The sequence below is a fragment of the Quercus lobata genome, chromosome 7 (genome assembly GCF_001633185.2).
Source record: "Quercus lobata isolate SW786 chromosome 7, ValleyOak3.0 Primary Assembly, whole genome shotgun sequence".
Classification (NCBI taxonomy): domain Eukaryota; kingdom Viridiplantae; phylum Streptophyta; class Magnoliopsida; order Fagales; family Fagaceae; genus Quercus; species Quercus lobata.
The window spans coordinates 6,451,820-6,464,820 of NC_044910.1; the positions used below are offsets into that span (position 1 = coordinate 6,451,820).

At 35.0% G+C, this 13,001-nt stretch overlaps 1 protein-coding gene and 1 pseudogene across 1 annotated transcript in view; one reads left to right on the forward strand and one right to left on the reverse strand.

Moving 5' to 3' along the window:
* The window catches only part of LOC115951470, an 82,433-nt pseudogene that overhangs the window by 20,332 nt on the left and 49,100 nt on the right, over window positions 1-13,001 (forward strand).
* Window positions 1,189-13,001, reverse strand: part of LOC115952648 — a 34,815-nt gene continuing 23,002 nt past the window's right edge. The window contains exons 9-26 of the mRNA XM_031069833.1: window positions 12,401-12,964; window positions 12,018-12,309; window positions 11,593-11,761; window positions 11,386-11,467; window positions 8,363-8,858; window positions 7,767-8,091; window positions 7,227-7,361; window positions 5,697-5,746; window positions 4,592-4,756; window positions 4,213-4,486; window positions 4,027-4,123; window positions 2,885-3,009; window positions 2,698-2,779; window positions 2,463-2,610; window positions 2,227-2,384; window positions 2,013-2,124; window positions 1,592-1,915; window positions 1,189-1,447 (exon numbers count right to left, since the gene is read on the reverse strand). The gene's annotated coding sequence lies outside the window, so the exon portion shown is untranslated. The remainder of the gene's footprint in view (window positions 1,448-1,591; window positions 1,916-2,012; window positions 2,125-2,226; window positions 2,385-2,462; window positions 2,611-2,697; window positions 2,780-2,884; window positions 3,010-4,026; window positions 4,124-4,212; window positions 4,487-4,591; window positions 4,757-5,696; window positions 5,747-7,226; window positions 7,362-7,766; window positions 8,092-8,362; window positions 8,859-11,385; window positions 11,468-11,592; window positions 11,762-12,017; window positions 12,310-12,400; window positions 12,965-13,001) is intronic.

Here is a 13,001-nt window from a genome sequence, read left to right on the forward strand (position 1 = left end):
AAATCTTTTGCCCGAAGAAAAGAAGTGCTTATTCAATGTTGAAATTTAGGCCGTGAAGGGCAAGACATCGGGGCTTTTTGAATATGCTCTCTTGACAATTTTAAGCTGCTCAGAAAATCCGGTGAGATACTTTGGTAAGGTATCATCCCACATTCTGGGTTTAATTGTTGTTTCTCTCTGGTGAATTTGATTACAATGTATAAGTTTTTCATAATTGTAATTTCACAAACTGGTAGTTTCATGCTAAGTAGTTAACGTAAATAGTACTTTTTGCTATTCAGGTTTTATCATTGATCATTTTGTGGAAAATAAAAGAGGCAATAGTAGAGTTATCTGGTACACGTGTATCCCTTTATGTTGGATGATTTTAGTACTGTTAACTACTTTAAGTTTGAAGAATAGTAGTCCGGAATGATTTCCTTAATTGGAAAAAAAAAAAAAAAATTCATTCTAATGTAAAAACCAATGGGAATTAGTTTGGTTTTTGAAGGCATTTCAGCACCCTAAAATAATGAGGTATGCCAAAGCTTACACATATTTTCTGTTCCCTGTGTGGATAAGGCCCATGTTATTGTACATATACATGGATCAATTTGTAGTTGGACAGCATCATGATAATTCTATAAAGCTTTTGCATAATTTCCTTTTATTATGAGCTGCCAAATATCCCTCACATTATTCCAATAAATTATAAGTTCTTCCATTGTAACGATTAGAAACCAACAGAACAAAAGTGGACCTAACTCATTGATTTATGACTATATTCACTATTTTTATACTAAAATTAGATAGGAATGAAATTATGCTTTGTCAAACTATTCTGTCCGTTTCCATATGGACCATATCTCTAGTTTTAGCTTGGGGACTGATGACACTACCCTTATAAGGGTAATTGTGACAAGTACTAAGATTGATATGCAGTACATAAAAGCTGAATATCTGAAGAAATAGAAGAAGACATTGAATGATGCACCTGCAATTACATATATGTACTTACATATTTGTATTGTAAGAATTCCAATTAAAACAAAGTAGAGATTAATTATAGTAAAAAGTTTCTTGTATATATGATATAAAATCAACTGAAATGTAAACAATCATAATATATCATGAAATGGTACAGCTGAAATTGTGTGGAGTTCAAACAATTTATAAGAAGCTGTCCAATACATAGCAAACACAAACACATTCAGTGCCAAACAACCAGTGCACCATTCCAAGTCTTTCCAAATCATAACCAAAACAAAATCCACCACCATTGTTAAGTTGCAGTAACTCAGTTTATACAAATGCACAACTTAATACACAAGTTTAATTTTTCCATGTATTACATAATAGAAGTAAAATTATTAGGACATGTGATATGCAATCACTTCTTCTTCTTATTCTGGGAGCTGCCTGTGTTGTTTGAAGTTTGTTTGGAGGTTCTTTTTTTTGTAAGATCTTTCTGCACAGTAAGGGGAGAATACATTTTTCAGATTCATTGTTCATTGTGCATAAATATTTAAATTTCTAATAAGGTTAACAAAAAAACATTATTAGTAAGAAAGGTTATGATGAAGCAATTAATAATGAGTTTTTGTCTTCTTACCAATTGTGTATTTCCAAAGATGTCATCTATTAGGTTGTCATCGGTTACATCCTTCAAGCTTGTAAGTAATTTAATATCTGAAGTAGCAATAGAATTGTTTGCAATAGTTTGGTCATGGCTGAACAGTGTTTCTGATGGTTTAATCTGAATGTTGTCAGCAACAACATTTCCTGAGTGTTTGTTAGGCTCAGATTTAAAGACACTTGTGACAGTGTAAACTTCCCATCCCTCTTTGACATTGTAATCATCAACTTTTATTTGGAATGTATAAGATTTTCCAAGCAAGCTTTGAATTTCTTGAGGTAATTTATTTGGCTCTTGATTCTGCACAACATGATGTAAGGCCCATAAATTGTTAGTATAATAAAAACATTATGTTTAAGCATAAAATTGGAAGTGGTTAAGAATTTAGATTAGATACTTTTGAAGAAAGTTCCATAGCAGTTTTTTGAATTATTTTTTCTGTATCTTTATCAAAAAGAACAAATGAAGCTATCCCAGTATGATCCTTCACTTGGATTTGTAGTTTGTAACTGTATATAATAATGAGAGAAGTTAGAAAGTGTGCTTCATTTTGTTTTCCTATGCAGTCATTTGAACAGTTATATAGTATAAACAATGTAGAATTTAGTCACCTAGGCATAGGGAACTGAGATTCAGAATTGCAACTGCTGCACCAAAACATATTATTTTATTGTTTTACTTTTCGCTTGCAAAGTTGACATGAGATATAATTCCACCCAAATTTTGTTTCTATGTTTACAATATCCGCATAACAGGTAAAAAATCTTTCCTGCAAAATTAGTCATTCTAGTTAGTTTTGATTGAATAATAAAGATTTAGATTTGAAATAGTTCAAGATAAAGAAAACCTTGACTCCTTCCACCCATTCCAGTGCTTTAATTTCTGCCAATGACATCGTAGTTTGCAATATCAATTCTGATTCAAATTTGGGTTTTTTGTCATGTGCTGGAATAGATCGAACAACATTATCGTATTCATCCTCAGCAACTTTATATCTGAAGAAAGGAAGAGATAAAATTTTTAATTAAAAAAATCCATTCATAATCCATCATAGAGAATTAGTAAAGTAAATGTTTATGAACCTGTCAATAAGCTCAGAAACCTCTGTAATGTCCAAATTGACGTAAACTTTAGTTGCACTTGTGGTGTTAAGATTCAGTTTGCCTTATTAAAAAAACCATAAAACACATTGAAGAATTTGTTATACACATTTTTTTTATTATTATATAAAAGGTGTTATATATACATATACTACCTATCTTTCAATACCTTAGAATGCTTTTACAGTTGTTGAAGTAACAATGATTATATAAGGACCTTCATCTTCTTTGAAGTCGTTTTCAGTAATTGTTTCAGCACTTTCATCCCACTATGATATTTTTAGCTCTTTGTCCCTAATGGTACATTATAGCATTCAAAAGACATTAAAATGTGAGACTTGCTACCATTCATGATTAAATACAGTAGTTAAAAACAATCCTAGTGTTAATAATTGAAAGAGTGGAAAACTTGAATAAGCAATTCACCTCTATATTTACACAACCATGTAAAGTAAAAGGGAACACATAGGAAGCCTAAAAGGAGAAAGAAGTTACTTCAAACAAACAAATTTAATTGAATAATAGAACCATAGTAAACTCATACTTAACAGATAAACGTGTTCAATAAGTGATCACATAAAGGAATTGGGAACATTATTAAATAATTTTCAAAGTTTTGATACTTAATAGCATGGTTTCATGGCAGGCCTGCCAAAATCACATGCCATAACCAATACCTATTGTAGCATTGAGTCCAATATTACTGAAACCATCTCCATTAAATAGTCTGAAAGATTTCAAAATATGCAATTTGAAATTCAAGTATAACTTTTATGATGGGTGCAATGTGCATCTCATGTTCAATTTTTAAATAGAATTATATTCAGTGCAACCCTCTCTAAACTCCATTTAGAAATGGTACCTAGTCAACTTAACAATGTGTGCAAGACTGGACCAACCCGGCTTCCCATCCATACTATAAAATTAATAATAATTATTGAATGTTACTGAAATAAAACTTAACATTTATATTCGATTAATTATAATAGAGTTGAACTCTATAACCATAAATGTGCAACACAGCCAGGTTCAAAAGTCCAATCTGGTCATTAGTGTTCAAACTGAGATAGAAGTACTTTTCAAGTAGATATTTATAGTTCAAATATTAAAAAAGAATAGTTTTTCATATAAATAGGGTGGTGGGCTCAAACCCAGTTGGAAGGAAGATGAATAGAAATAAAAGTGCATGGGTTCAGAGACATTCATATATTTCTTTTATCATTTAATTTTGTCAGAATAGCAAACAAAGTCACATGAAGAAACAAAAGAATTATTTTGAGATAAATGGGAGTAAAATGAAATGTTCCTTACTCAGGTAGTAGAATTTGGAGATTTCTTATATTTGTAGAGCCGTTGTGAAAGTGAACTTGTTCAATGGGTCCAACAGCAGTAAGTTTGCCAATCATATCTGCAAGTTTGTACACGTAAAAAATAATGTTCGAAGGATGAATTTTGATTAATTAAAATGGGGAAGAAGTGAAGTAAAACATAATTTACCTGTTAGGTAAGAATTGTCATTCAAACGATTGTTGATACAATCATATGTTGCAAATTCAAAGGCATGCATAGGTATGAGTTCACTTTCTTCATTGCACTCCTTAACCGAAGTTGTTAAGAAGAAAATGATGTTCAAGTCATTTGAAACCGGTCTATAACCTTTATTTGTCACGATTACTTTAAAGCTTGAAATGACAAAGGTTCCTCATTCACGTAGGATGGTACTAAATTTCTGAAACACATTCTTTCTTACAATTGCATGCATTAAGTTTTTCTGTAAAAAGGAAAATGGAAGTCAAAAGTTAGTTTATATATTATATTACAAATACAACGAATAGTTGAAAGATTCAAACATTTTATTGTTGTCAAGTATGATAACCTTTTCATCGATAAAGATCATGTCAAGACTGATGAAGTTATTTCCACTTCTCTTATTCACTGCTTTCCACATTCTGCATATTCTCACTCTAATTCTCCATGCCTCCTTAGCATCAGATATTTGATCAAGAAAGCTATATCCTTTGGACATTGTTATACCGCACAGCTGCAATAAAATGTAAATGTATTAGAGATACTATTAAAAATGATAATGGAAGTTTTACTTTAAAAACAATGTAAACAATGCACAAAATGTTTATATGAGGATTTAAGCTCATTTTACATTTTACTTGCAGGTTTTTGTGACTCCCATGCCAACATCTCGTGAATTTACACCTTGTGAATTTATGAAGTCTAAAATGCGGCATCCATTGCCAGGAAGCATGGTGCATGATGAGAATTACTTCGGTGGAAGATTGATTTCTGTTGAAATCACATGGTATAGTGGTGGCAATGTAGTATCTGTCGTGGGATTGTAGAACAACTGGCAGACTAAGTAACATAGCTTTTCATTTTCCAAGTTTCAACTTAATTTATTTTTCTCCTTTAACTTCATAATTTGATATTGATGAACTCCCCCCTTTCTTTCTTTCTTTCTTCAACAGGGAGGACTTGCAGAATATAGGAAAAATTGCTTCTGTTACTATGATGCTTCCATTAGGAATACACTACTTTTGCTTCATTGTTGATGGAGAGTTGAATTGTGCTCTCAACTTGCAACGGGTCAATAATAGCGGAGGAGATCACTATAACATAATCAAAAGGCCAATCTTAGGAGCAAAAGCACCAACATGAAGTACCACTATATATATATTTTGTTGCAGGACAAAATAAAATAAAAACCCTTCAATTTCACAAACCCTCACAAACCCAGAAATCGTTTCACATGCAAACCTCAAAGAATGGAGAAAAAAAAAAGACCACACAATTAGATATCAAATAAAGATATTAACTTGTTCTCAAGCCAAAAAAGATTAAAAAAAAAAAAGATGCTATCTTGTTATCAAATAGAAAACAAACATGCAACATTAATCATAGAAAAAATAATATTAAAATTATTCAAAAAAAGAAAATTCACTAAAAGAAAGGAAAAAGAATTTACTTACATTTCCTTAGGAGAATGTGCTCTTTGCTTCCTCAATCTTCATTGTATCACCTTTAGAAAAACAAAATCACAAGATTGCAATTATATTTAAGCTCCTTGGGGGGCTAAGAAATTACATAAAAAAATAATTAGGTGGAAACAAATTAATAGACTCTTGTAATCCAAATTGAATTTCAAAACCAACAACACTCAAACTAAAGCAATTATCAACATTAACGGATCAGTAAAACTAAATAAAGTTAAAACGATTCATAAATGTCTGATGCATTGAAGGTTAAGAAACCATAATACTCCATTTCTTTGTATTAAAATGGATACAGTCGAAGAGTTAGAGAAAGAGCATCCTTTTTGTACGGACTCGTCGCTCTGGGTCTGGGTTAATACTGTTGCCGAGGAAGAGAACGGCTCCAATGGGAGTTTGGTCTTGTTCCAAGGACAAAGACCTCTTTCTTTCATTTAATAGTTGTGGCTCTTTGATTTTTTAAGGTAACTAATTCAAAACTAATAAGCCCTTAAAAATTTTAAAATAAATTATTGGGAAAGGCAATAGATTCGTACAGCAGGCAATTTTCTCTCTTTAAGGCGCATTAAAGAGACATTAGAGAAAGATTCTGTTTCTAGCTAGAAAGACATTAGAGAAAGAAGAAATGAGAGTTGAGGAGGAAGAGGAATATGAATATGCTAAGAGCACAGTTGAGTAATTGACAAGGTTGTGTGAAAAGCAGCAATAAAGCTTGTTAGGAAGGTGGTTTAGATGGCTGCTTAAGATGATCAAGTTACTCATTGCTTTTGAAGATAATGATACTGTCAAGTGGCTTGATTTCTTCTGCTGATGTCACAACTTCAAGATGATAAAAAATGTAGCAACTTATCACTAGGGTTCTTGGGTAATTTTGTTTGTCACTAGCTGAACCAACATCCCAAGAGAAATATATTAATACAACAAACCTCAGGAGAATTTTTTTAATGAATAAATAATTTTTATTTATCAAAACACTAGAAGAAAAAACTTCAAACAAAGCTGGACACAAATAACAGCCCAGCAAAAACAAAACTCAAACAACCCCACCTCTCTGCTACCAAAGTACAAACAGCTACATTTGCAACCACACTTTCCAAGCCCAACAGGGCACTCAATCGTTACAACAATGCAACTTCATCTCATAAGTAGACATTGCTCCAATCACAAACTATTGAGTTGGTGGAAGCTTTTATGCTTATTTGTTGCGTAACAAACTAATAGTAGGTTATTTTATGCTTATTTGTTGTGTGAACAAAATAATAGTATGTTATGCCAAATAGAAATAGAAAAGACAATCACACATGGAACACAAAGATTTACATGGTACGGCTTTAGGCCTACATCCACAAACAGTGTCCAACAGAAAATTTCACTAGTAGGAGATTACAAAATAGCACAAAAGCATGGGACAAGAGAACTTTAATTTCTCTACACTAATTCCACTACCTAAACTCTATAAAACCAATTAAACAAAGCCACACATATATATACACACATTGACATACATACATTAAAAAGGAACCCTCAGTTAACTCTTGACCGGTCTAGTGAGTGCCAAGGTGGGTTTGAGCTAATTTTTCAACGTCCCTCTTGTGACTTTCCCTCTTACCACTGCGATAGGCTTCAAGTTTCTTGGATCCTCTCCTACCATTATATAAAAAGTGCCCCAACAAGAAGAAAATTTTGTATTATTCAAACCTGATGAAAAAAAGTTTAAAGAAACAAGTGCATGGATTCATGGAATGAATTTAATTTTTGAGTTTGGGGTGATTAGGATGTGAGTGCCAAAAGTAATGTTAACCAGCACAATACTTTGAACTTTCTTTTTTTCCTTCTCTCAATGATAGTATATGTACAAAAACAGGGGTAAAAATCTAAAAAGAAAAACCCCAATTTAGACATATGACAAATTTAAATTTTTGATCATGCCAATTTAAACCTGACAATCAAAACCCACACTTTCATTTCATTGGATTCCCCACCTCAAAAAAATAAAAGAGAATATCAAGACTTGTAAACTATAATACAAGAAGAAAGATGATGACTTACAGGAAAAGAAGTCGAAACATTCCTTGTACTAAATTCTTTAGAATCAGCCATACATCCTCCAAGTCTTTGGATGGGGTTCGTCTCTAGAGTAGCCTTCTCCACTTGGTCCAGTCCCGCCATCCTCATCACGGCTTCACTTATTTCTGCTACCTTCTACGGTTGAATCACAAAGATCATGGCGGAGATCACCCAGATCCTCAGAGTGTTCTGTTGTTGATGCTTAACTGTGCCATAGTTTAATTGAGATCTTCAATGTCTTGGTAACTATCCCTCTTCCCTCCGTGAATGGATTCAAGCGTCTAGGACATTTCATACTATCCTCGTACTAAATCAAAGTTCACCAACAAGACATCAAAAAAATTTGTATAACTCCAACCAGATTATTAAAAAAAAAACTAAAAAAAGAAAAGCAATATGGTATGATTTTAATTTTTGAGTTTAGGTTGATTTTGCTGTGAGTGTTAACAGGTAATTCTAAGGTACAACTAGCCCAATACTTTGAAGTTAACAATTTAAAAAAAATAAAATAGTATATGTCCCAAAAAAAAAAAATGATGATGACTTGTAAAGTAGTAAGAAGAAAGATGATCACTTACTGGCAACGAAGTCGAAAATTTCCCTTTGACTAGAATCCTCAGAATCAGCAATAAATTCTCCGACTTTATAAATTCATTTTGGCTGTGGTTCCTCATTAGAGTAGCCTTCTCCACTAGGTGTCCAGCCCCATCATCCTCATCATGCCTTCGCTTAGTTCTGCTACCTTCTGAGGCTGAATCGTCAGGATCATGATCCTTAGAGAGCATGCTGCAGTAGATGCCTTGGTATATTTCTGAGCTCTGCAACTTTGTGTTCTTCTGGTTGTTATTGTTGTAATTTAAACTTGCAGGTATTTCTACATTTACAAACAAGGTTGTTCTTATTGAAATGCCACTTTTGATCCTTAGAATTGGGATGAGTGTGTGCCCATTGACATTCAACGAGTTACTTCCAGGCCGTGATATTTCTTATGTAAAGAATTTGCTGTTCTTGGATGTTTCTAGAAGAGAAGACCTAGAGAGACATTTCCCTCCACCACCAGAAGATTCCACCAACCTGTTGCTAAAGATTTGTCAACATATAGTAAAGGACTAGCTAGAAAGCTTGTTGTCATGCTAACTTATTAACTTCTTACTACTACCTATGTACATACATACATACATGTATTTGTGATGTGTGTGTGCATGACATCTAAATTTTGTGTCAGGATCAATACTTGTTTTTGGTCATACTTTTAACATACTAAATTTTGTTGTACATTCAAGTTAGGGAATATGACTAAAAGTGAGACCAAAGTGACCTGCATGCTGCAGGGGTAGTTCTGGTTTTGGAAGTTTGTTGTGTGGTTGCCACCTTCTCTACTTACCTACTCCCCTTGGATATACAAATAATGTCCTTTGCTCCCAAAGATGGGCATGAGAAACAGATTCAATTTGCATTAAGAGCAAGGATTTGGTGCAATGATCTCTGCTTTAGCCACAAAACAGCTGCCATACCCCAGTAGATCCTTTGAGATGGTTCACTGTTCAAGGTTGTGTCAACTGGCACGAGAATGGTACCTTTCCACCCTAAAGCTATTTGTTTATGTTGGATTGATTGGATGGGAAATGTAAATCCAGAAGCACCCGTAAACATAAGCTCCTAGTTTGCAGTATGTTTTTCATAATATCTGGGGGAGTTTAGGAAATATGTCTGGTGTGGCTGCTAACTCTCAAAAGATTAAGGTTTTCTGTGCTGCTGCTCCTGACGGAATGAAGAAGTGAATATTTGAGCTCTTGCAATTCAAAAAGGCTCACCACTTGTAAGATAGCTCAGGGTTTCTCTAATTTCTCGAAGACCTGGTGCAAAAGTATGTTTGCTCCTTCTCGATAAGATAACAAGCAGAATTGAATCCTGGACAGCAAGGAACCTTTCCTTCGCAGGATGGCTCCAGTTCTTTATAGCCTTTAGGTTTAACTAGTCCAGCATCTTCATATTGCCAAAGAATTTTATCAAGGCTATTGCACAGATATTGAGCAGTTACCTATGGAAAGGAAAGGAGCTTTAGAGGGCTACAGTATCTTGGGATGTTGTATGCAAGCTAAAGAGAAGGTGGATTAGGTTTGAAAGAGGTGCAAGAATGGAACTAAGAAACCATAATGAGACATATATGGAATCTCTTTGCTAAGGCAGGCTCAATTTAGGTAGCTTGTGTTAAATAAAACCTTTTGAAATACAAGAGTTTCTGGTTTGTTAACATTCCTCAAGTAGCACTCAGGGATAGGCGGAAATTCTTACTCTTTGGCTGTGTTTGTTTTAGGTATAAATGATTTCCGAAAAATATTTTACACTCGGGTCCATGTTTGGCATCACCTGAAAATAAAGTCAAACTGAAAATAGAATTCAGTTTGACCGAAAAAATCCTTGCCAACCCATAAAATCATTTCCGTTCCCAATTTACCTTCAAATGCCTTCCGGAATTACTCATTCCTCACACACTCCTCTCACACACGCACCAACCTCATTTCAGCTCCAACCCACACACTACCTCAACTCCACACACAGTCCAACACAAGACGGCCGCACAGCCAAGCCAAGGCCAGCACAGATCATGTTGCCCCCGCCGCCGCCCCCTCCGCCCAGATCACTCCACCTGAAGCACATCCTCACCAGACTCACACCCAAAGAAAGAAGACCCATCCCTCAAGCCGAGCAAAGAGAGGGTACTTCGTCAACCCATCCCTTGTCCTCGTCCTCGTCCTCTGCCGATCCATCCCTCGTTCTCAGGGTAGCCACCGGAAAATAGATCGGACCACCGTGAGTCCATGACCCCAGTGAACGACCCACCCCTGAGCCAATCGGACCACCATGAGCAACCCACCCCTAAGCCAATTTGTCCACCATGTGCGCAACCCACTCCTAGATCGAACCACCCAGTGGGTGACCCAGTCCTAGATCGAGCCGCCGCCTTTAGATCGACCCACCGTGTCCATGTCACCACTACCGTTGCCACCACCAAGTCAACCACGAACCGATCTCTCTCTGTCACTTAATCTCTCTCTCTCTGTCCCTCTCTCACGATTGGTCTTGTGATTTTAATTTTTGATTGTTTATATATTTTGATTCTCTGTAATAATATTTGTTTGGATCCTAAGAAAATGTGAGAATTTTTCTGTTATAAAATTTGTTTAGGATCTGAGAAAATGGCTGAGAAAATGTGAAAAATTTATAGGAAAATAGCATTTTCAGAATGTTACCAAACACCGAAAATCGTTTTCTGGACTATTTTCCATTGCAGAACCAAACACCCGGATTTCATTTTCTTTACGGGAATTCACTTTCCTCTGCATTCATTTTACACTCGGAATTCGATTTACATTGAACCAAACGCAACCTTAGTTGCATTGTCAGGACATTACTGAAGTTTGAAGTGGGATCAGGTTGTATCATTTTCCTATGGCATGATTGGTAACATCCAGATGGAATCCTAATTCAGAAGTATGGTACTCAAGTCATACATAATGCTGCCAGCAAAAAAAAAAAAAAAAAAACTAACAAGGAACAAATTAAGCACTCAGGACAAAATGCTACATTGGGGTTATACCAGTGATCTAAAATGTGTACTGTGCAGGAAGATCTTGGAATGTAGAGCACACTTGTTCCTTGAGCGCTTTTTCACTAGGAATCTGGAAATAATTAGATTTCAATATATATTTGTATAGGAATAGAAGTTCAACAGAACATTTGCAGGACAAAAAAAAATATTTAATCAATAATAAGAGCCATTTGACAGTTAATTTAAATAGCTGACCATTTTGAGTGAAAGGAGAGATCCTACTTGGCTAATTCTTCAACGTGGCTCTGCTAACTATCCCTCTTACCGCCGCAATAGGCTTCAAGCTTCTTGGACGTTTGATCCCTTCCTTCCATTATATAAAAGTGCCCCAACAAGACAACAAGAAAAATTTGTATTATTCAACCTGATTTTAAAAAAAATGTGGCTATATGAGTGCCAAAGGTAATGCTAAGGTACAACTTGCAGAATACTTTGCTTTTTTTTTTTATATAATAATTTATTTAATTATTAATACTAGTATGGGAAATCCAAAAAGAAAGGCTCTCTAATTCTTTGTTATCAATCAAAAGCCACACTTTCATTGGATTCCCCTCCCCAAAAATAAAAGACAACAGTAAAACTTGTAAATTGTAATAGCAAAGAGAAAGATGATGACTTACAGGCGAAGAATTCCCTTTTACTAGATTCTTCCGAATCAGACATAAATACTCCAAGTCTTTGGATCTGGTCCTTCATTAAAGTGGCCTTTTCCACTAGATTCTTCCAAATCAGACATTCTACCTTCGGCGGCTGAATCGTTCAATATCACAATAGATTCACCCAGACCCTCATAAAGCGTGCTGCTGTTGTTGCTGTTCTGTGCCAGGGTTTGATTGATATCTTCGATGTCTTGGTAACTACTACATTCGTGAATGGCTTCAAGCTTCATGGACATTTGATCCTCTGCATCCACTAAATAAAAGAGCACCAACAAGTAGTTGTAGACAATGACTTATAGATGTTAAAAGTTAAAACTTGAAAGTAAGAACAAAGATAGACTTACTCGCAAAGAAATTGGAAAATTCCCTTTGACTAGGATCCTCAGAATCCTCCATAAATCCTCCAAGCCGTTGAATCCTCTTTGGCGGTGGTTCCACAATAGGGTAGCATTCTCCACTAGATCCTGCCCCATCATCCTCATCATGGCTTCGCTTATTTCCGCTACCATCTGCAATTGAATCAGCAATATCATGATGGATTATGATGCTGCTGTTGTTGATGCACTGTGCCATAGTTTTACTGGGATTTTTGATGTCTTGCCGGTATATGAATCGGACCCCAATTTTCTCCACCTCCAAGTTCCGAGAAGATGCTCTAATCTTAAGAGGATGAAATCCATTCCAATAGGAATAATAGGTCAGCCAAAGGTGATGTGATTCAATTGTACCATATTCTTTCCTAGAACCAGAAATTTCTCCCTCATTCAATGGAAATCCATCGATTCTAAATGAAAGCTCCCAATCACAAGGGCATTCACGCCACTTGTTGGGAACAAAAACAACACAAAATGCAATTCCAATTGATGCATTAGACAAATTAGAAGGCACTTGTACTTTCAATTCATGACCTGTACATTCATGGTTAAAATATTTCAGAATTTCACT